The sequence below is a fragment of the Triturus cristatus genome, chromosome 6 (genome assembly GCF_964204655.1).
Source record: "Triturus cristatus chromosome 6, aTriCri1.1, whole genome shotgun sequence".
NCBI classification, from domain to species: Eukaryota; Metazoa; Chordata; class Amphibia; order Caudata; family Salamandridae; genus Triturus; species Triturus cristatus.
In genome coordinates, this window is record NC_140589.1 from 435573716 (window position 1) to 435598328 (window position 24613).

The 24613-nt window shown below is 40.9% G+C and overlaps 1 pseudogene; it reads left to right on the forward strand.

The window, feature by feature from the left end:
- Positions 1-13281: 13281 nt before the first annotated feature.
- Positions 13282-15158, forward strand: LOC146817271 (beta-glucuronidase pseudogene; annotated as a pseudogene).
- The last annotated feature ends 9455 nt before the right edge of the window (positions 15159-24613 follow it).

Here is a 24613-nt window from a genome sequence, read left to right on the forward strand (position 1 = left end):
TAATTTTGTTTGCATTCAGAGATATTCCCACTGCTGGTATCAATGCTCCAAAAATGTCACCTACAATTTCTGCCCAAGATTCTCTCTTACTACGCGCTAAATGATTACTTAAACTATGTACACCATTTTCTACTCTATCCATATGAACATTTTTCGGTAAGACCAGGCCCACATAACATGTGCCATACCAATGGTCTGGCAAACGATAATATGCCCGGTTCCCACAAATAAAATATAATCCAGGAAAGACTTGATCTTTTCCATCTTTAAATCCCCATCCACCCATGATTCGATATGTATCATGGCACTCACTATTACCTAAAAAATAATTATCATACACAGTTTGATTCCTTCGAATGCAAAATTTCCCTTTCTGAGGCCAATCTAAAGCTATAGTTGGACTAGCTTCTCCTTTCAAGTGTTTTTCTCTTTCTACATCCCAGACTGTTTTCTCCACTTTCCCTTCTAGTGCTTTACTTTGCATTTTCAGTCTCCTTGCTTCAACCATGCCTAAGAATGTCCTTTCCTCTTTCTTCAAACTGCACGTCAAAGTGTTTCTAAAAATATATTCTAATGTTAGTTCTTTAGTTTCTAAGAAAAATTCACAAAATACCCTAGCAGGTTTTATTTTGTTTAATTTATTAAAAGAAGGCACTTGCACAAAAATGTTATCTACATCTGAAAAATAACTAAAAAATAATATTCTAATTTTCCTGTCTGATAAAATAAACTAGCTATTACACTACATGTTATTCCATACGTTCCTGGAAGGTGATGATAAGTCACTCCTTCTGAAACAGAGGCAGGTAACTGCATGCATACGTAGCAGTCCCTTACATCCATTGTCTTTACATATTCATACAATAATTTTGAAAACACATTATTAGAAAAATCTGTTATTGTCCTGTCTTTATGCAAATAATTGTTATCTATTCTAGTTAGACCTACCTTTGGAATCTTCCCTATATTAGTTTTGTTCTCACTATGCCCTTCTAATGTATCTATAGTGACCTTAAAAGAAATGACAAGAGCAAGGATGCTCCATAAAAGCCTTAATAATCCTGTACAACAACAACAACACATTTTACACCATCTTTTCATGAATGTACATCTATATTTGCTACTATCTATGCTAGCCATCTTTGTTAAAATGAACTGTGTCTTTTGACTTAGCCTCTTTCACTTCACAACTAGTTTTCTAACCTAAGGCTCTAACACCTATTTGGTTCTACCAGTATCTATCTTTTGACTTAATTTCTTGTTCCCTTCATCAACAGCTTCCTTGATGTATTCAGTTTGGCATCTCATCATTCTTCACTTTCCTCTCGTCATCCAAATACAGAATTTCCTGAACTTCCGTTTCTTCTTCTCCAATGTCGGACAAGAGAACTCTCAGGATTTCCGATTCTACTTCTTCTTCAACCACTTTCAGTACAGCCTCCTCTGGATTTCCTTGACTATCTGCCTCTTCTCCCTTTTCAGGCAGAGCCACGTACGTCCCCTCCGGTGACTTATACTTCTGGTTAGGTTTCCTTGTTATTTTAATCTCTTTATCCTCAGTTATTTCGTCTTCTTTTGATTTTTCTTGACTTGTCACTTCATTCACCTGTTCAGCTCTTGGTGAATTCACTCGTGTCAGCCGATATCTCAATTTCCTTATTTTATTGGGCCAAACGTCATCTTTTGCAACTCTTTTTACTTTACTTCCTTTGTCGTTCTTTTCATTCCTCCAAGCTCTCTTTCTTAGAACTCAACCTTCAGGTATTTCATTTTCATTCTCTTTAGACTCTGTCTCAACTTGCTTTGTCTTTTCAACGATTTCTTCTTCCACCACTTGTTTTGTTTTCCCTACTTCTGTCCCTCCTCGGATCTCCGACACGCAATCTTCCTGCTGGCTACTTGTCCCTTCACCTAACTGGATGTTGCAGTTCCCTACACCTCCTTGGGGGTCTTCCGCAGAAGTCTGTAACTCCCTCTCTGTACCTGTCCCTTGTTCACTTAAATTTGTTATTTACGGTGGAATTTCTCTCAGTCTCTCATCTGGTACTTCCTTTTCACGAATTTCTTTTATTGTTTCTTCAGTACTTTTCCCTCTTTTCTTTCTGTGTTCTTTTCTAGAACCCTGCACTTCTTGCTCGTTCCCGGAATCGCTGGATTCAGAGATCTGCAATCTTCTTCTCAGAGAGTTACTTCTGGGGACCAAAGCTAGACTTGGCTCTGTTTCCCCCATTTCAGAGTTTTCTTCTGTCTTCGACTCTTCGTCATCTGACTCAGTACTTGATTCTGATTCATCAAAATATTATTTTCCTGTGCTGTCCACTGGATTTGGAATTCTCAATGTGTGATTTGCATGGATCCAGTTTTTCAGTCCAGCACACTTCACAGCTGTTGTCATGGTCAGAATGAATTGTCTTGGTTTTCCCCACCTTGGAACCAAACAATTTCTTCTTCTGTGGACCTTTATCCTCACCCAGTTACCTGGGCTCAGATTATGGGCTGGCTTCTTTTCAAGTGTGGTGGCATCCGCTCCAACCTGATGAAACACAGAATGAACTGCGTCAGCCAGGCCTTTACAGTATTCCAACACCATGTCATCAGTTATAGTCATCAGTTTGTTGACTGGTATGAACACGTGTCTCATTGCTCGACCCATGATTATTTCATGAGGACTTAATCCTGTAGTTCTGTCTGGAATTGATCTAATAGTCATGAGTACCATAGGCAAGACATCAGGCCATTTCATACCTGTGGCCAAACACATTTTCCCTATTCTATTTTTGATAGTACCATTCATCTGTTCAACCACACCAGAAGCCTCTGGTCCGTAGGCACAATGTAGTTTTTGTTGTACATTCAATGCTTCACAAATTAATCCTACAATCTCATTATGAAAATGTCCTCCTCGGTCTGATTCAATTGTCACTGGGAACCCAAACCTAGGGATGAATTCTCTCAGCAGTAGCTTGGCTACTGTCATCCCATCATTTCTCCTTGTTGGGAATGCTTCCACCCACCTAGAAAATAGACAGACCACAACCAAAACATACCTCAGTCTGTTACAGGGAGGCATTTCAATGAAATCTACTTGCATTTTGGTGAAAGGCCCTCCTCCTCGACCTATCATTCCCAGACTCACTACTGTCTTTCTTCCAGGATTGTATTGCTGACATATTAGGCATCTTTGACAAGGACTTTCTGCTACAAGTCTGAATTTTGCATTGTACCAGGTCTGCTTAAATGACCTGATCATGGCATCTCTCCCTATATGTCCCTGGCCATGATACATCCGTGCCATGGTAGACATCATGCTATCAGGCATAACTGGTCTTCCATCTTGATAGACCCACACATGATCCTTTTCCCTTGGGGCACATCCTGCTTTTACCCACTGTCTCATTTCCTCATCTCCTGCCTCTTCTTGCAACTGTCTTACCTCTTCCCAAGTTCCTACAATGTTAGTAAACATCAATGAGCAAGAAGACATTGCTCTTTCCTTAGCCGATTGACCAAATTCTGATTACGTGCACAATACTGTGACATGTCATTGGTGTATCAATTTCCTGTGGCAATAAAATCACCACCCTGACTATGGGCAGCACATTTTACAACAGCCAATTGTCTAGGCAGCTGTATCGCCTCAAGCAATTTTCCAACCACTTCAGCATTCTTAATAGGAGTTCCACTCGAGGTCAGGAAACCTCTTTGTAGCCATAGTTGGGCAAAGTCGTGGACCACTCCAAAGCCATACTGGCTGTCAGTTATCAGTCTTCTCTCACACTCTTCCCAATCTTGCATGCTCTAGTCAAAGCCACGAGCTCTGCACCTTGGGTCGATTTCACTCCTTTCAGATAGGATGCTTCTATTACTGCTGCGACTGTGCATACTGCATACGCGGCACTCAGCACTCCTTCATCTGTTCTCAAACATGACCCATCAACGAACATCACAAAATCACTTTCTGGCAAAGGTACATCTTTTATATCTGGTCGTGGTTTTGTACAAAAATCAAGTACATCCAAACAATCATGATCCACTTCATCTCTTACTTCCACAATCTCAGCATGAGGCAACAAGGTTGCAGGATTCACATTCAAACATCTTGCAAGACTCACATTAGTTGCACCCAATATGACCTTTTCATACTTAGTCAGCCGACTGTGTGTCATATACTGAGTACGACTCCTTGTTAACAGGATCGCTACATCATGAGGTACAAACACTTTCAATGGATATCCCATCACAATTCCTAAACTCTGCTCCAAACTTCGACATGTTGCAGCCACCGCTTTCAAACATCCAGGTAAAGCTACAGCTACTGGATCAAGCATTGATGAAAAATATGCAATTGGTCTCCTCAGTTCTCCATGCTTCTGGATCAACACAGAAAGTGCACATCCATTTCTCTCACTGCAATACAACTCGAATTCTTTTTCATAGTCAGGCATACCTAATGCAGGTGCTTCACACAAACCATCTCTCAATTTTCTAAACGCTGCCAATTCCTCCTTGTTCAACTCAATGGGATCTTTCACATCACTTCTCGTCAATCGCACCAAAGGTTTTGCGATCAAAGAGAAGTTGCTGATCCACTGGCGACAGTATCCAACCATTCCCAAAAACATTTTCACCTCTCTTTGAGTCATGGGAGCTCTCATTCCATTTATAATTCTGATTCTGTCTATGGTTATTTTCCTTAGTCCTTTCTCAATATAATGTCCTAAATACTGTACTTCTTTTTTACAAAACTGTAATTTCGATGGTGACACTTTAAGTCCTCCATCTGCCAAATGATTCAGCAAGGCTATTGTGTCTACCTCACAGGCTTCACGTGTTTTTGACGCCACCAAAAGGTCGTCGATGTACTGAACTAACACAGAACTTTCTGGCATTTCTAGACTCTCCAAAGACTTCTTTAATAACTGATTAAATATTGAGGGGCTTTCTGTATACCCCTGTGGGATTCGGCACCATGCCAAAATACGCTCACCAAAACGAAATGCAAAAATTTGCTGACTGTCGTGGTGCAATGGGATGGAAAAGAAAGCATGACACAGATCAATCACTGTATACTATTCTGCATAATGGGGAATCTGATATAAAATCACTGATGGATTTGGTACAATGGGACAACATGATAAAACAATTTTATTCACCTTTCTCAGATCTTGCACTATCCTGAATTTCCCATTTGGCTTTTTCAGTCCCATTATGGGTGAATTACATGGACTACTCATTATTTCTCTCAAAATTCCTTGCCTGATCATTTTCTCTATTACAGGAGTTACTCCTTTAATTATCTCAGGTGTCAATTTATATTGCGGGACATTTGGGTATGTTACTCCTTCCTTTACTGTTATTTTTATTGGATCTACATTTCTCATTAGCCCTACATCTTCTCCAGTAAATGTAATGTAAATGTATGGATACTTGTATAGCGCACGACTACCCGGAGGCCTCTCGGCGCTTGTACGAATACCGCTGTGGAACCCATCCTGGCTTTTCCCTGTGAGGCGTCCACTCCTGGGCACCCCCAAGGTGAAGGCCAGGCATCCTTAGCGTTGTGGGGGCCGTTGTGGAGATTAAGCAAGCTATTGCCCAGAGTTGCAGAGTGGGACTCCACGATTAGAATGGCACCGAGGCGAGAATTATCAGGTCCGTGGAATTTTAAGCCCAAGACCCGCCGAGGCGGGGAATTGAACCCTTGTCCCGGGCTAGACCTCTGCATCAGGGTCTGCCGCTCTAATCATTGAGCCACACTTCTCCAGTGAAATCCCTAACTTCTGCCTTTACAGACGGTCTCAATTGTTTAGGTAATTCATCAGGGTTGAATACAGCATATGTTTCAGTACCTTCATTTTCTCTGTTGGCTATTGTCATCTTATACAGTACATCATCATCCGGTGTTTCAAAAGCTATTTCATCCGGAGTACAGAATATAGTGCAATTCATTTTGCACAACAGGTCCCTACCTAATAAATTCACAGGACTGGTGTCGCACACCACAAAGCGGTGCATTTCTGAAAATTTCCCTATGCTAACTTTCACTGGTTCTGTAAGGTATGTTTTAATCTGTCTGTTGGACACACCAACTACTTGGATCATTTCATCCGAGAGAGGAAGATTCTTAACATCAGCTGATCTAACAGTTGATCGAGTAGCACCAGTATCCACTAGGAAAGTAATATGTTCGTCATTAACCTTCCCATCTACTAAAGGTCCTGTCTGGTCTACTTCTAGAGTTGCACCAAGTAGGCACTCTCCTTCTTCCCTTCGGCACCGTCAATAACTTTCTTCTGAGTCACACTCATCGCGTTGCAGCCAATACTGCGAGACGGCGCTAGCGCGTGGCAGCTTATTTACCTGTTCTTCATTGTAGAATCCCGATTCACTAATATACTTCTGTGAGTTTCTGCTCTGTGGAAAAGGTGGTTTTGGCACCTGATTCTGTGGGGCAACAACTTGCTGCTGTTGCTGCAGTTGACCACTCACCTCATGCTGCACCTGTGGGTTCAATGATGGATTTTCATTGTTAGTACTCGGGGGAAACTTACACTCGGATTTCCAATGTCCTATCCTACCCCAATTATGACACGGAAATTTCTTTTTAGCTTCTTCAATATTCCCTTTATATTTCCCAGGATTAAATTTCGACTTTGACCCTGCTTGTTCCACTAATTGTGCTTCTTATCTCTCCGCTACCTTTACCTGTGCCCACATTGCCTTCTCTTTTCGTTTCCGCTGTTTTGCTTCAATTTCATCACTGAAATATTTAGCATGTCTCAATACTTCATCTATTTTCTTGTTTTGCCAATCTACCGTTTGATCATTTCACCAATTTCTGGACGTTAACCATATACAAATCTGTATACAAAATGACTCAAATCCTTTTCACTCAGATTCTCATCTCCGCTAAACTGCTTAAAAGCTAGTATTAGCCTCTCATAATATGCATGTACTGACTCCTTACTTTCTTGGTGTGTTCGATCAATTTTTACCCAATCTGTCTCTTTAGGGGGTACTTTGTTTTTCAAAAATACCATAACCTGCTCATATTTCTTCATTACCTCGGGGTCTGGAGCTCCTGTTTTAGGATCCCTAGGATATTCCTGGGTTGGCCAATTTATCATGAGCTTGCACTCTGTCCATAAATCTGCTGGTACAATTATGTCAAATAGACTATTCAAATCAATCCATAATACTTTAGACAATTTCACAAATCTGTCTACCTGCCTGTACCACTCGACAGGCTTCTCACGCAGTCGAGGGAAATCATTCGTAAAAGAAAAAATATCCTGTCTTGTCCATGGGTCATGTACATATCCTCCTTCTGGAATCTCTCTCATAGGGCATTTGGTCACTACCTTTTCCTTTTCTCTTACAGGAAATGCTGAAAATGTCTTTTCTGAGGCATTATCACGTTTTCTATACCATCTGCTACTCCATTTATCTACATCTCCCCATTTTCTCAGCAAAATGATTATGTCCTTAATCTGACCTATTCGTCCTGTGTTGTTCATATTTTCAATATCCTTTTCGGCGAAATCTACTCGATATGGTTTCTGTAAGGCTTTTACCTTTTCAATATCAATGCCCATCTCATTTGCCACTTCTTCTAACCTTTCATGTAAGTTCTTTGCTCACCAGGTCACACTTTTGCACAAAAATAATAATTCTTCATCCTGATAGGTTTTCAATTTTTCTGTTGGGATAGTCCCTACTATTAATTCTTCCAATACCATTCGTAACTTGGCCACATCAATTGATTGGGATTCTTTGTCTTTCCTCTGCAAGCTTCTTAACCATTCACTTAACTCCTCTGTTGATGGTCCTACTGGTTTTTCTACATCTCCTTTTCCAACATCTTTTTGTGTTTCTGACACTGTCTCTATCATTGGCATACGTCTCTCTGCACAATTCTGACCTACAAACGGGTTATTTGAAAAATTCGGTTCAATTACACTCATAGTCGGCCTCCATGGATTCTCATTCTGACTCACTCTTGGTTGTTCTACTGGTTTATTACTTCTGTAAGGAACTGTCAAACAATGCTCACTGTCCTTCTGTTTGTCAAAAATAGGCATTACTGGACCTATTGTTACTGGAACAGTTACCACTTCTAGATTCTTAGTCAATTCTCTTATTTTCTCAGTTAATTCTAGGGTCGTTTTCGCTAATTCTACAGAATTTTCTCCATCTGTTTTTTCTTCCGACCTCTTTTCTACTTCTCTATTAGCATTGTTTTTACCCAAACTTAGGAATTCTGGTTCCGATTTTATGAATCGCATTGTTTCTCTCATTGGGGCACTTGGAGTTAATATTTATGGTTCTGGTCGATACGGTGGTGGATTCTTATAGAACATATCATTAAGAACATCATCCTCAGACTCATTCACTCCATACCCTCTCGACTCCACATTATGTCTCTTTTCTACACACTTTCGTCCTTCATTCTCTCCTACAGTTCTTACAGGGAACACACCCTCAGTCATACTCGCATCCCGCCATCTTCTCTTCCGATCATTATGCGTTTCATGTCCGTATGGTCTTCCAAACAAGTACCTATATCCTCTACCATTTCTTTGTCTCTCGTTCATGCATTTCGTCTTCCCATTCCGTCAAAGCCTCAAACTGCGTCGGTCTAGGTCTTGGTTCTACATTCATCATTTTCTCTCTCAAATTTCTCAAAACAGCCAAATTAAATGAACCATGTTCTGGAAAAGCTAATACTCCATCTTCTTTCGTGTATCTCACCCAATTGTCTAACCAAATACAAGTATGATACCCATATTTCGCAATCATAAAAGATGCAGGGGTTTTCGGTGGAGGAAGTAACTGTCCTTCCCTAGTTTTGACCGATTTGTCCTTCTTAAACCACATCTTGATTCTTCCTAACCATGACTTTTTCTCTTTTTCTGGTGGATCGTAATACATTTTCTTGTCTTTCATGTGTCGCTAGTCTCTCTTTACAATAGGACCGTTATTCTATCCAATCACAGCGCGACTCACACTAACGCACCAATTCAGAGCATCTACGTCACTGTCACAATCCTTAAATCCCAGCGCGACTCACACTAACGCACCAATAAGGAGCGTCTACGTCACCCTGTATTTCTCCACTCCTAGTGCGGCGTACACTAACGCACCAATCTGGAGCGTTTCACAGTTCTGACCTTCTGTCCAATCCCAGCGTGGTCGTTCTGACGTCAGCAGCCACTGCGGCAGCTCTTGCTCCCGTCTCCTGTCTACCCCTCCTTTACAAATCTACTCCGTAAGTTTTTGTTTCAATTTCTACACTTTTGTTAGTAACAACATAGAAATGTCTCCATTGTCCTCCTCGCTAACCAAAGAACAGTAAAAGACCTTTCTCACGAGAATTCCGTCTTTCCCGAGAGCAGCGCTTACCTCTGCCCTACTACGGAATCGTTACTTCCGTTGATAAAGTAGCACATTCCTCTACTTCACCCTTCTAACAAGCATTAGCTAATTGTTTCTCTAGTATTTAAGACACATAGTTGGAGACCCAATGCTCCTGAGAAGCAAATCCAGAGTTTCGCAATTAACCCGAATGCCTTTACTTTCACGCACGCTCTCACAAGAAAAATGTAGTACATTCACACAGAATCCTGTCTTTCCCGAGAACAGCGAACAGTCTGTTCTACTACAGAATTATGACATACGTTAACAACGCAGCGCTTACCTCTCCTTTGTCCTTCTAACAAGCTCAGAGAGTACCTATTACCTTTCCAGTGATAAGCGTTATCGGAATGTCGATTGGATCCCTGGTACCTAACACCAGAACTTCACAGGAAACCTTCGCTATCATACACTCTTCTCTCACACAGAAAATGTCTCTAATGGCAACACATGACGATGCTACCGACTCAAACCCAGACAATGCGTCATGCAACTTCAATTGTCACACGTTTTTCCCCTGTGTACCTACAGGGCAACAACAATTCCGTCTTTCCCGAGAGCAGCGCTTACCTCTGCTCTACTACGGAACCGTTACAAACTTCCGTCCTACATCCCAGAAGCCGTGCTAACGACATAAAACTCAACGCAACTCAACATAGAGTGTTAGTACACAAATCAATACCAATCAATAACCAATAATCAATAAGCAATGTACAAGCAATAATCACCAAAACAATAACAACCATCATTCTGCTACCAGAAAAACTGCTCCAGCGTGGAGTGCAAAATCCCTCCCTCCGTCACAGACCAAAGATCTCACAATCATACACTATCCATACATTCGCTGGTGGGGCCCATAACACCAACATTCACTCACCATCAATCTGTGTTTCTTGGGAGGTGATTATCTTCCAAACGCTGGCATGAAAGGAATTACCTTTTTACCCTAATGAGCAACAAATCTACGCAACTTTCTGATACTCATTAGGCCCTGAACTTCACCTTTTAGTATTCCTTTCATAATTCGGGATGGATCAGTTAGTTGCAGGTTTAGGTTGACTTCCAATTCTCTAATTTATCTTTTCATTAATACATTTTCAATGAATAAACAACCCAACTCATTCTGTAGTTATTCAATTCAATCTTTATCTAATTAATGCAAATTAAATCACTCATTTAATCAAGTCGCCATTCATATTTACCTATTCTGGCTAATTGTCGTCCTCTATGTCAAATCTGGTAGTCTCGCAAATCTATGCCCATCAAATTTAGTAATTTCAGTTCATCAGGTGTTTGGGCATTAATTCAGTCCGTCAAAGATTCAGGGAAACAGCTGTCCTGCAGCGTCACCGTCCTCTCCGTCAGCAAAACGTCAGGAAATCGAGAAAGGCCAGAAACGAACCCGCACCAACCTCTCTATTCTACCATAATTTATAGTAAAAATCATTGACAAATTGTAACAAAAGCGGGTCTTCAGTTCCTCTGATTGGTCAATCGAAAATCGTCTGACAGGGTTCACACCAAATAATGTCTCTGATGTCATCAATCTTGCTTGTTCCGGTTTTAAGAGGCGTCTTATTGTTCTTTCTGAAAAGCTGGCTTGCTTCCCAGGATGACCATGATAGGTACAGTCTGGTTACGGTCATGACGAGGCCTCTGTAGCTGGCGTTAGCGCAGGCGCACTTCACCCAAACCTCATACAGCGTTGACGGTCGGGTTAGGTATCAGAGGCAGCCATTTTGTGGCAGGCCCAAATGGTCAACTTAAGCAAAAGAAACACACAACTTAATTAATACATAGAAATGACTAAATAAATGTTATTCACTCACTAATACCCATATGTGTGTGTATTTATCTCGCAATAAGCAACACTCAAGCGGTTTTATACTTACAAAATAAAGCATAAATCACAAATACATCACAAAGCAACATATATCATGCAATATTCTAATTGTCTATCATTAGAATGCATACATAATTTAGTTTCCGATTTAATAAAGTCATGCAAAGCAATCCCACGTGTATTTCAGTCATTAATAAGGTTGATTAGTGACTTCCACATCAATCCATTAGTTTGATTATATTTAATTAATTAATCTAATTAGTATAAACATGCAAACTGGGGAGGGTATACAAAAGTTTTGAATTAACCGCTCCAGCACGGACAGTAAGTTTCGTTGACTTTTCTGGTGGGGTTATGAATATAATCAAAGAAAATAATGATTGCCAATAAAGTACTCTCTAATAACATGGGGTTTGGAGGGTTTCTCATTCTGTCCACCTAAAGTACAATTGTTTTCGTCTGTTATGCATTCAAATACTTTCATTTGCATGTTCTCTAAATATATATGAAGAAAAGGAGGTACAGATAGGTAGTTAACAATAAAATGAGGTTAACAAGATTAAAGTATAGGACATTGCTGTGGAACATTTAAGGATGAAGTGGTAGAATTTGCTTAAAATCATTAAATTGGATAAAGCAAATCTGAGACTAAAATATCTTTTTCCTTTCTCTAAATATTATCTGAAGAAAAGGAGGTACAGATAGGTAGCTAAAAATAAAATGAGGGTAACAAGATGAACATATAGCACATTGATGTAGAACATTTAAGGATGAAGAGGCAGAATATGCTTGAGACCATTGGATTGGGTAATGCAAGTCTGAGACTAAAATATCTTTTTCTCTTCCTGAATGGTAAGGTTACACTGGATCGCTGAAGAAATTGGATTATTAATTGAAAAGAATGTGAGCCCTTCATAAGTAATATGTCTGCAACTTTATGATTACTGTGAATCAAGTACCCCACTGTAACACTTGACTCTCTCAGCGTAGTGAAGCAGATCATTCCCATGCCTTTTGAAAAGTACTTTTATTGCATGCGCAGACACACACACGCACACAGACACACACACACACACTACCAAACACTGTGCATTTATTACAAATATATACAGTCGGATAGATGGAAATACCTTTGTGACATGCTGAAATCATGTTACACCCCTAGAGGGTCTTAAGATCTATAATCACAATACCTACACCAGACACAATATCAAAATATAAGGGGGAGTCATTATCAACAATGTAGGTCTATTGGCTTTGTCAGGGTTTCACCACATCTATAAAAGCTGCAACAAGTTATAATTCATCATTACACCTCCACCGAAATGAACGGGTTCAGAATCAATATTCATTACATGTAATAATAATCAATTTTTTAAGTCAATGAGGATAGTACAAACACTCAGTACTGTTCTTTATCATGTCAGACATTGCACTGCTACCCATCACCAGTGTAAAGAAAAAATTGAAATGAATAGCATGTATCCCAGAGTCTGTTTTTATGTCACTACAGCAGGTCCAGAACCAGACATCAAGATTCTCCATACTCCAGAGCTTACAAACAAAAAGTTCCAGGTCCAGGAGTGATTGAAAACAGCAGCAGCCTCTCCCTGGGACAAGGAGTTAACCAACACAGAGACTTATGGATGCAAATATAAAGCACTTTGGGGGATCCTAGAGGGGGCTACCACATTCCTAGCATTCCCCAGAACACTTTGCCATTCATTGGTAATGCTGCTGCCCTTTCTGGGACACCACAAAAGTAAGTATGCTAATTTGTGGTCCTGTCTCAGGGGATTTTGGGGTGCCTCTTCACCCTTGGGTTGAATAGGAAACAATGGACTTTTTTGCTGTGGGCACATTTGTCCTTTCCCTACCCAGAGCAGGACACTGTGCTTCATCTCCCTATATACTTTCTGTGTTACACCCCCTCACAAACTCACCCCTAGATCTCGTAGCTGTCCCTCACCCTGCTATCGCCGTTCACTAACCTTCATGCTACCGTTACCATCTTTCTGCAAATCATGCTGGGCGCCTCCTGGCTGTACCTCACCGTGGTGGACTACTTCCGCCTTGGAGCCCCTAGCTGGGCCCTGCACGGGGGTCTAAACAGCCCCCAGGAGAGTAAGAGCCGGGACCTGAAGGAGCTCGGAGGGGTCTGGAGCTTTTGGGCTGATGATTCCTAGAGCCAAAACCGGGACTTTGAGGAGCTGCCTGCGAGAGACTGGGCCTGTTTTTGACATGTCAGTCCCGCAAGTTTCAACAACATCACTAAGGATCCAAGTTTGAATTATGTAATTGACTGGGTGTAATATGAGATGGAGGTGTGGCTACACAGTCGCTCACTAGAAAATGCTGCTAAATGAGTGGTTCTCAGTATTGGCACTCTTCACTATTATGCAGTAGTGTGGGTCTACAGAAACAAGGTCACCAGACATGAAGGAGCCCACCTTCCATTTAAAGCAGAGATTGTCGGGGAACTGTACCACATCGCGATTGCAGTGAACAACACCCTGACATTAAAGTGTCAGCCACCAGGATCAATTCAATGATGACAGACTTCACAAGGTACCCAAATGGCTATTTTATTCAAAATATCCATTACGACTTTTTTAACTACACTGGCATTCATCAAGCCTTTTATTCTATATACAACCCTGTCTGTTTATATAGATGACATCAGCATTGAGGGAGATTTCATTGATGATGTTGGTACTGTATATTATCAAATATTGATGTAGAAGACTATTCTTTACTTTTGAAGCTGTATAACAGAGAAGGAAAAATTGTTGCAACGGGATCAACCTTTGCCGAGCAGCTGAAGGTGGTAAACCACAAACTTTGGTCGCCGTATTTAATGCATGAAAACCCTGGCTACATTTACTCATTAGAGGTTACAGCAACAGCCCAAGTAAGCAGCAAATTTTATGAGGATGTGATTGTGTTTCCAGTGGGGATCCCCACATTAAAGGGCTCTGGGAACCAGTTCCTCATCAACGGAAAACAGTTTTATTTCTACGGTGTCAAAAAACACGAAGATGCAGACATCCGTGACAAGGGCTTGGACTGGCCTTTATCATGAAGGACTTCAACTTGCTGAGGTGGCTTGGTGCCAATTTTTTCCCTATGAGTCCCTATCTATATGCGGAGGAGATTATGGACCCGTGTGACAAATAAGGCATTGTCGCAATTGATGAATGCCTCAAACTGGGTATAAAAGAACCTGAAAGTTTGGTAAACAAATCCCTTTCTCACCATCAACTTGTGATGGAAGAACTTGTCCACAGAGACACAAACAGGCCTTCAGTTGTGAAGTGGTCTGCAGCCAATGAGTCAGCTTCTGAACTTCTGTAAACTGAGTACTATTTTAAAACTGTGATCGCTTATACAAAGACCATTGATCCCACCAGACCAGTAACCTATGTGACTCCCTCAAATTACGTATGTGATAAAGGTGCTCTCTATGTGGACATGGTGTGCTTGAATAGTTAATTCTCTTGGTATGACGACCCTGGCAACCTGGAAGCCATTCAACTGAAGAACTGGTACAACAAATACCAGAAACCAATAATCCAGAGTGAATATGGAGCATACATAATCCCAGGGTACCAGAGCGGACCTCCCCTAATGTTCACTGAGGATCAATAGAAGATTGAATTTAAGTATTATCATTCCTTATTTGACAAGAAAAGGAAAACTGTATGTGACTGGATAACTCATCTGAAACTTTCCAGATTTCATGATGATTCCACATACTACTTGTGTGGTTGAGAACCAGAAAGGGATCTTCACATGCTAAAAGGAACCAAAATCAGTAGCTTTTGATCTCCTTGATCGTTACAGGAAAATTGCCAATGAAACTGGATGTCTTGCCAGAATGGCCAAAAATCTTTGGTCCTAGTAAACATTAAGGGCCTCATTACAATGTCGGTCGGAGTTTCCTCCTTCGAACACCGACTCAGAATCGGGACCGACCGACTTGCGGTTGGCCGTTCCGTTCAACCGATTACAATGCTTCTGAATAGCTTTCGGAAGGATCCCCATTGACTTCAATGGGAGCCTGTGTTCTGACCAACAATACAGGCTCCAATAGGGAACATGGGTGTCTGCGGAAAACCTTGCACCCTGTTGCGGGCACCCCATGGTGCCTGCCACACTATCCATGGTTTACAAGGGGGTTCCCTGGGTACCCCCAGGGACCCCAACCAGAGACCTCAGGGTGAAGGGGGGCCTGCTAGGATCCCCCAAAGTCAGTTTCCAACAGCCTTTTTGTGTCCGACTCGAGAAGGCTGTCAGAATCTGACATCGTATTCGGTCGGTCAGAAACGCTGTCCATTGAGCTGTACAAATTGGGTCCAAGTGACTTGGATTATCCGAATGCTGGCCGGAACTGATTCGGAATGACTGAATGGTTCCCCTTCCGACCACGAGCATCGTAATCGGTCGGTCGGAATTGTTTCTGACTGAGTTGGGTGGATAGGTTCCAACACGGTCTAGGGGAATCCGACTATTGGTCGGAAACTTTCCGACCGACATCGTAATGAATTCCTAAGTTTTGAGGTATTGCCATGGGTGTTTGTAAACAAGAGTACAGCTGGAGAAAGGAATTCAGGTTCAAGTTTGCTGGTATGTGAGATTGGAAGTAAGGATTCCAGATGACGCACTTCCCTAACAGGGAATGCCCTCAAGCACATACATTTTAAAAATGCTAAGTGCGTAAAGAGGACTCAGCGTCATGTTGTACAGCCCAAAGAAATACTTATGTTTTAGATATTGCTACAAATTACTGGGGTAACCCAAGAAGGCCTTTGGACCTGGGTAGCACATGGTACGTAAAACAATGTGGTCCTATTGGCATGTAATTCAAGAGAAATGCAATATTTAATTTGCATTGTAGGCAAACAAAAATCAAGACTAAAAATAAATCACACTTAATACTGCATCGAATAATCAAACCAAATTCTATATATCAAAATCATTCATGGTATATACAATACTCCTAGAATTCATTCTATAATGATTGATCCAAGTAGAAGTGCTCATGTGCGCAGTGATCAGAATAGAAAGTAAAAGGAATTAATAACTGTTCACACAGTAATCATAGTTCAACATCCATGGCTATGAGAAACTAGAGTTAGCCAAGGCTGAGAAGTCTATCTGAGAGATTTATACACTAATATTTTTCTCCTTGTTCAAAAATGGGTGGTGATTCAAAACCACACCCTTCAAAGGTATTTATATATATATATGGTCAATCCAGGGTTGGATGGTCAAAGTTGTCGAACTTTCGACCTGACTGTTGCATGAGGTAAATTAAGCCCTTGCATGCGGATCTTCATGAGGACAGCAGACAGTGCGGTGGTTTACATAGAGCAACCTAAGAAAAGACTCACTTAATTCAAAAGTGGGTCCCATTACAAACATTTGCATTGCCATTAGTACAGAGAAGTACTGACCTCACAGCTGTGAAGCCGCACTGTGTGTTGGGGAAGGTGTTCCCTCACTGTACACCCTTCCCTCTTGATCAGAAATATGACTAATAAAGTGTTCCACGTCTCAATCTGTGATTTAAAGAGAAGTGTAAGTGGTTCAAGACAGCCATCAAAAATTAAATATCAAACACGTGGTTGGCAACCTAACATGTGGGTTAATTCCAAACATGAGAGAAACCTACATCAGCATGTGGGCGTTCCCTTGAGGATTCAGCTAGATAACTAGCAATTGTCCATTAGTGACAACTGTAAAATAAAAGAGCAATTGTGACAACTTTTTGGAGACCAGGTTAATCATGTATCTTTACACTACTTGTTCAAAGGCAAGTATTTTATGTGACATTAGATGGGTTGGAGGCGTGAAAGATGAAGGTGGTCTCAGTCCTGTATTGGAAAATTGGGGTCTTGTTGGGATTTTATTGAAATAATGTCTCAAGCGTGCTTTTGGAAAGAATTGATGTAATTCGATCTTAAGGCTAAACGCACCAGGTAGCGCAGTAGGTAGAAAAGAAAGGCCTTTACTTAGTATGCGTTCCTCATCCGGTGTCAAAGTATAATCTGAAAGCTTCACAATAGGATTCAATCGGTAATTTTTGGGATCATTGTTCAATGCAAGGTTACTGTTGGGAAGATGGTCTGCCATCTGAAATGTTGTCGCTGTGTCTGAATCTCTCCATGAGTCTCCTTGGGAAATCGTACCTGTTTCTTCCCTCTGTTTCTGGGCTTCCCCCATCCTTGGTCCCCTCCCCTGCCATTGGTCCTAGGTTGGCCCCTGCCTGTGTGTGGGGTTCATTGTCCGGCCCCTAAAAAGGGTCCGTGCTGGAGTCCCTGATAGCTATTGTTCTGTTCAAAGTTCCCTGAGCTTGTGCCTGGTCTCTCCGTATCGCTATCAGATTCACTTCCAAAGAGGGAATCAGAAAAGTTTGTGCATCTCCTGTAACCCCCCATCTACATTTGGGTGTGTATCTGCCTTGGGTGTCTTGTTTGTAGTACCCTTCGTGTAAGTATGGGTAAGTAGTTTTTTTATCGTAAAACTTGATATCTCTCGTTAGACTAACAAGTTTATTTTTTTGTGTTGTTTTGTGTTGTAATCTCAAAATCCATGATTGTCTTCTCAAGATGTTGCAAAGCCTCTTTTGCATTTACTAAGGCCTTTTCATTTGTGATTTCCTTTTTCAAATCATCTATCTCCTTTAAGAGTATGTGGACCTCTTTGAGGGCTGTCTCAATGCCTGGGACCATCCAGTGTCTGGAGCAGTTGTTGGCCACAAAGCCAAGGTTCTCCTGGAATTTGGGATTATCTATAAATATTGCAGGTTTGTTCTTTACTGGCACCTTGGTGTACAGTGAAGATTACATCAATAAATTGATCGAAGGGCATGTTTGCTCTAGTTTTGTGAACACCGCAACTGCCAACTTTGACTTAACACTGAATTACAAGATCAGTAAAATTGAAAGATTAGAGAAAAAGTTAGTACGTACACGACTCCATGGTCACTTACTCACTGAGTATTTACATGCAAAGATCATCCTGGTTGGTCTGCAGGTAAAGGGCTCATTGTAGTTGTAGTCAGTTCAATGTCAAGTTAGCAACACTTGACAAATGGTAAGCTGCCTGACTAGTGTAGATCAGTAGTAAAATGGCAGACAAGTGAGAAGGGGCAAAATGATTGTAGCATCTTGGTTAGAGTTGAAGTCAAAGGTCCTCATTGTAGTTGTAGTCAGTTCAATGTCACTTTAGCAACACTTGACAACTGGTAAGCTGCATGCTAAGTGAACATCAGTAGTAACATGGCAAACAAGTGAGAAGTAGCAAAAGGATTGTAGCATCTTGGTTAGAGTTGGAGTCACCAGGCCTCATGGTAGTTGCAAAGTTCAATCTCACTTTAGCTAAACTTGACAAATAGTTAGTGTGCCATAGCTTTTGGCAACATGCATTTTGAATGGACCATACATTTACATTTTAACACATATCATGGGTCCTGAATTGATATTTTGATGGTAATGCACTTACAGACAGCATTGCAGCATGTGGCATGTCATGGAGTTGGATACATGTGGTCTTATATGCAGCAATACACATTGACACAGACAAACTGACATCTCAGCTACTTTGAGTATTGCATGTTAGGAAAGTAGATAGAGAAAACAATGGCAAAAGCAGAGTTTAGAGCAAACAGGACATTGTGGTATTGTGGCAGTTATTGAAGTGTATTATACCAGAGTTCATTCCCCCTGTTCCTGTCAAGCCCTCAGTATGCAGGATGGCCAAGACCTTCTCCACCGAGGGTAAGAGTTGTAATGGTGCGCTAGGAGGGCCACTAGCAGGCCTCTGAACCTCCAGATAGTGGCTGTGGTACTTGATACGTACCCTCAGCCTGAGGTCATTCCACCTCTTCCTAATGTTGACCTGTGTGTGCAGGGTGGTACCGACAGCATTCACTCTGTTGACTATCTTATCCCAGATTTCGTTTTCCTATTGAAAGGAGTCTACTGGCTCCAAAAACTCTTGCTCAATGAAGATTGGGGCCTGATTACGAGTCCGGCAGTCTGCGTGCGGCAGACTCGCGGTGGTGCAGGAGTGGCGGTCCACTGTTTTGCTGATTACGACTTTGAAAATCGTGTAGGCGGTGGACAGCCCCACTCGGTATTTTTGGAGCATCTGGATTACCAGCCTTTTCATGGAAGAGCCTTGCCATGTAATGGCTGGTGGTGCAGGAACGAAGGGGGCCATACAAGGCCTCCATGCCCACTGCCATTGAGATACATCTGGGAGGCACAACATGTGCCCCCCGTCTGTATTTCTCCCCGTTCCAGCACAGCATAGACGTCACCATCCATGTTGTGCTGGAACTTTATAGCCCTTACAATTGCAGTGCCTGTTTTCAAGGCATCACCATGGAAAAGGCCAAAGGACTGCTGACCGTATTACAAGTTGCTCTTTTACAACTCGTAATATGGCTGCGGTGCATGAGCGGGTTTGGCGCAGTGGAGGTTGGAGTTGAGGCAGTGGTGCTGCACCAAACTCTTAATCCGGCCCTTAGTTTGGTGAAAAAATGAAATGTGAGTGAGTATATGGATGAAAAACAAACAAGTGGTAATGGTAAAATGGTGCAAAACAGAAATTACAGGTGGTGGAGAGTGCTAAATGGGAAGGTGAAAAAATGGGTGCCTTATCTAAAAATGCATAAAATATTGGTGCCTGTCTTGCTGTGCTGCAGTTGAGAAGCAAAGGATGCCGTTCAGGGATGAGGTGTGTTTTATAGTGTGATCACGGACCTGGCGGCACCGGTGGACACACCGGCGACATTGCTTACCGCCACGGTCTCGCTGGGTAGACAACATAATTAGTGAGACGGCAGCCAGTAGATCACCAGCGCAGCAGTGGATTAGACAACGTGGACACGGCTCTCAGGTGATAAAGAGATGATATCTACTATTCCCAGTCAAAGATAAACCAATTGGGGGAAGGTGTTGGACACTAAAGCGGTGAAACTTCTATTCCCACTATAGACTAAAACATTTTAATCAAGGTGCTACACAAAAAAATGTATATACACAGTCCATACTCAGATTTTTGATCCATAAAATAAACTACAATTTACTTAAAAACACACCAACCAAAACTACAAACTTATATATTTGTAAATAATCATCAACATATAAAATAATATTTGTATCACTATTAATAGCTATACTACAATTCCTAAACTTTAAACCACATAATAAAAAAAATAACAGTCCAAAATAAGAAATCATAAAATAGAAAAACAGTTAAGACCAACTTTAAAAATAATTATGTTTTTCAAAAAGAAATTAAAATTAACAGATTTTACAAAATATATTAACTAAAATACAAAATGCATTCAAATATCAAACATATTAAAACGTGATAACTTAATTTTTGGTACCAATTTTTTCATTCATAAACCAATAACATAAATATGCAACAAAATATAAAATGATTCATCATGAATAATACATAATTTACTTACACATTTGAAAAAAATATTTTTAATTTAATTTTAACGAAATTCAAATTTGGGACATAAAAAACGTAACACTATTATAATTTTGATAATGTTTACCCAAACTAATAAAATTGCTTTATAGTTTTTTTTTACTTTATTAGATGTAATCTTTACATATTTGTAATTTTTAAAATAGTTTTTTAATTACATTAAAATAATTTGCATTAATTTTAATAATATTTATATATATTCTGTTTAATAATATTTATACAAAATTAAAAAATTAGTGTAACAAAATACACTGACAATATTTACAATATTAATTTGCATATCATAAAAATATTTAACATTACATTTACATAAAAATATCCACTGGATATTTTTCGATCAACGTTTGCAGGGCAGTAATATTATCTAATGTGCCGCTATGCTTACATAACCCTGCTTGCTCTGCGGGGACGAGGTTATTTCCAATAGCACAATCCTGGAGATGGAGGAGTATACTCTTAGCAAACAGTTTTCCGGTCTCATCCAGCAATGCGATCTGCTTAAAGTTGGCAGGGGACATTATTGGACCCTTTTTATATAATGGAACCACAATACTTCCTCTCCAGGAGGACAGAATAATCCCATATACGTAGCAATAGGAGAATACCGGACAAAGGAATTGAGCCCATGCAGAATAATCTTGTTTATTATAGCTATTGGGAGCTCGTCTGGGCCCATCGCACCTGAGTACCTTGCCCCTTTAATGAAGCACTCTGTTTCCTTACAGGAAGGATGGGCCGTATTCATTCCCCAAGGGAAATTCCATGATTACCTCCAAATTGGACCCGGGAGTCCGATTTAGTGCATATAACTGGGAAATATATTGGGTCCACTCTGCATCTGATATTAAGATGGCTTTTGCCTTAATTCTACTATCACAATATTTAGCTATTAAAGCCCAATATTTACTTAAGTCACTGGACTGTGTAACCTCTCTTTGTTTAATCCAGTTTGAATCCTCCACCCCTCTATGTTCGGATGCCTGCATTCTTTTTCTTACCTGCTTGATTTCCCTTTGTCTGGTCAAAGAAGATTGCTTAAATTGTTCTCTTACTATAGCTTTTATCTCCCAGTTTAACTTTTTTACCTGTCCCGATATAACCACTGGTTGGTTCATGCCACCGACGCACTTTTTCCTTCCACGTGATCTAAATAAGGCCAGATTCTTCTCAAACCAGGTGATAGGACTTTCCTTTATAGGACCAGAGCTCGCAATTTTGATAAGCCTCCCTAATCATGTAAGGTTTTTATTGGACCAAAAAGTGCACCCATTTGTTTTATTATACATAATGCTATCATCTCTGGGATTCCAGGGCTCCAGTGACTTGAGTTCCAGGTTGACATCCACTGATAAAATACTGTGGTCACTCAAGTTTGTTCTCAGTACCTTGAATTGTCGACATGCACCAAAGAGCTGGTAGGATACCACCATATATATAGTCAATAAGTGACTGCCCCGAGACGTATGGAAAGTAAGAGAGGTTGGGGAGTCCTCTGGGAATCTCCCATTTAAAATAACAAGATCATTCGTGCCCGCCAATCTTATCTAATATGGCCGGGCAACAATAATTCAGGGATGATCCATACATCCTCCAGCTCCTGGTTACAAAAGACCATGGAAGAACAGCTTGAAATGTTGGCATTAAAATCTCCCACAACCAATATCGATGTGCACTCTTCTGAGATACTAATTTTATGCACAAAAGAAAAAATAGATTCACCCAGAGAGTCAGAAGCCCTGCCAGGAGGAGATTATACATTTACCAATAAAAGGGTTGGGTGCTGACCTCGTATCCCATTACCCAGCATAAGTTTCATGCCCATGCAAAAATTTGAAGGATGGAGAAAAAACAGAGGATTCCATTTTATACTGGAATTAAGTAAGCTAGCTAGGGCTCCACCTGCATGCCAGAAAACAAAGAAAATCTCAAAATTAAAATCTGCACAGCTCCATGTTTCCTGAAGGCAGATTATATTTGGATCATGTGTCATTAGGGAATTTAACTTAGAGCTGGGCTATCCTTCACCAGCCAGGTTCCAAGACAAAATTCTTCCCCCGAGGACTATCTCCGCAGCATAGGGAGTTTTATATTTTCTTTCGAAGCAGTCAGTGAACCAGCTGCCCAACTCCACTGGACCACCTCCTCCACCCCCCTGGGTTTCGTTACTCTTTGGGCTTCTGGTCCCGCAATATTAATCACTTTTTTTCCAGAAGATCTACCCACCAAGATTTTCAAGTCTTTCTGATTTACAGTGCCCCTAATATTGGATAACACTCTACCTAAGTCCTGGCAATCTTTCCAATGGGATTCAAGTGGAGCAAAAACTGGCTCCTCAAATGGGAGAACATCAATTCCATGTTTCCTAAACTGATCGACACTGGCCAAAACTAACATTGCACTTGTCCCTGAGCTAAAAGTTACTCTGGAATTCGTAAGTCCACTTCTAGGGTCTAAGAATACCTGCTCAATATCTTTACTTATTACCAGTCTCAGGTCCACAATTTCGGATAGTAACTGCAAAAGGAAACTTCTATTAAGTGGGTCCAATTCTCTATCAATCAGTGAAGCAAAAATCAGTGTATTAGGAACTTGTCTTGAATCATGTCCTACACATACCTTATCACTCTGCCTTGGATCAGCCCTGACTCTGGCATTTGTCCTATAGGAGAAGTAAAGTCAGGCCCTCTTACGAAAAACGTCCCTTGATTATGATCTATCCGTACAGGGAGAGTATCCCTGCCAGAAATGTTTGGGGAAAAATTATTCACAAACTGCCCTACCTCTGATGGAACATCATTTACCTTTATTACTATACTCTCTGGATCCAGGTCTATTCTTGATTTATGGAGCTCTTAAACCAGGTCTATCCTTGTTTTATGATTCTCTCATTTGGTGCACAACCCTCCCCCATAAAATCCAGTTATTACCATATCCTCGTGCCCTTCCTCTTGCTCTAATCCCCCATGCAGGTTCATCTATCATGGTAGGGGGAGAGAGAGGATTTAGCGTCCTACCTTCTGGCCGACATGGGACCCAGCGGATTTGGGCTCATTACTCATTTTGTGGCAAAGAGAAAATGTCAGGTTCTTCAGATATTGTAGGAAACCTCAAGTTTTGGGGCTTACATTTTGTTAAACAAGTCCAATTCTTCTTCTCCTTCTGTACTTTAAACCCATGACTTTCTACCCGAGGGCCACCCTCCACGGGAGAGCAGCATCTAATTTAACCCTGGACTGTTTAACAAAGAGAGGGTCAATTGATGAAGCTATATCCAAAGACCTACTAATGTTCCCTTTATAAAAATAGAATAAACCGGCAGAGGATCCTTAAGTGCTGATGCTTTTGTATTTTCCCCTAAAACAGTGTGCGGATGATCCCCCGCCACTTGATTTTTGGAGGTAATACAAGACATATTATCTAACATTGGGCTATCTCTGGGTAGCACAGTTGAAGAGGCCCAAAGGTCTTCCCAGGCCCCCACCTGGATTCCCATTTCCATCCCCTATTTTATTCTGACTTGCCTGAGATTTCACATCATTACCCTTTTCTGCCTTGCCTAGACAAGAACTGGCAGAATTGAGCTGCTGCACCCCCATTAAAATGGGGGATAATACAGCCAGCACGTGATGAGAGTTAGCTGTAGATTTCTCAAGCAAAGTTAAAATTGATGAAAGAATCCTCTCTAATGCATAAAGTATGTCAAAATTAGCCCTCCCTCCACAATTTCCGTTGACACCCTCATTCGATAATTGCCAAATACCTTACACCCCTCTATTTGGGGACACCTTTAATTTCAATAGTCCCAATGATATTGAAAGAGAAACACTAGAAGGATTGCTACTG